This window comes from Bison bison, unplaced genomic scaffold, assembly GCF_000754665.1.
Source record: "Bison bison bison isolate TAMUID 2011002044 unplaced genomic scaffold, Bison_UMD1.0 scf7180017861315, whole genome shotgun sequence".
Classification (NCBI taxonomy): domain Eukaryota; kingdom Metazoa; phylum Chordata; class Mammalia; order Artiodactyla; family Bovidae; genus Bison; species Bison bison.
The window spans coordinates 6,663-6,895 of NW_011491887.1; the positions used below are offsets into that span (position 1 = coordinate 6,663).

General features: G+C 55.8%; 1 long non-coding RNA gene across 1 annotated transcript in view; it reads right to left on the bottom strand.

Annotated features, from left to right (window-relative positions):
• The window catches only part of LOC104983088, a 1,820-nt gene extending 1,587 nt beyond the window's left edge, over nucleotides 1-233 (bottom strand). The window contains exon 1 of the long non-coding RNA XR_824594.1: nucleotides 209-233. This is a non-coding gene — a long non-coding RNA (uncharacterized LOC104983088). The remainder of the gene's footprint in view (nucleotides 1-208) is intronic.

Sequence of the window (233 nt, forward strand, 5' to 3'; positions counted from 1 at the left end):
AATAAGCTCAAACAAAAGCCCCTGGAGCTTCAGGAGGGGAAGGATGTAGTGGAAAAGGTCTGGGGAGCATTAGGAGTCTGTATCCTAGGGCAAGAGGCCGACTGACCAGCTGCCTTTTCCATAGCTGACAAAACAAAGATCAATATAAAAATGACCCCCCGCCCTGGGCCACCCCACCACCCCAGCCCCGCGCTGCCTGAGTCTTTGCCTGGCGTGATGCTCCTGTGCGCCCT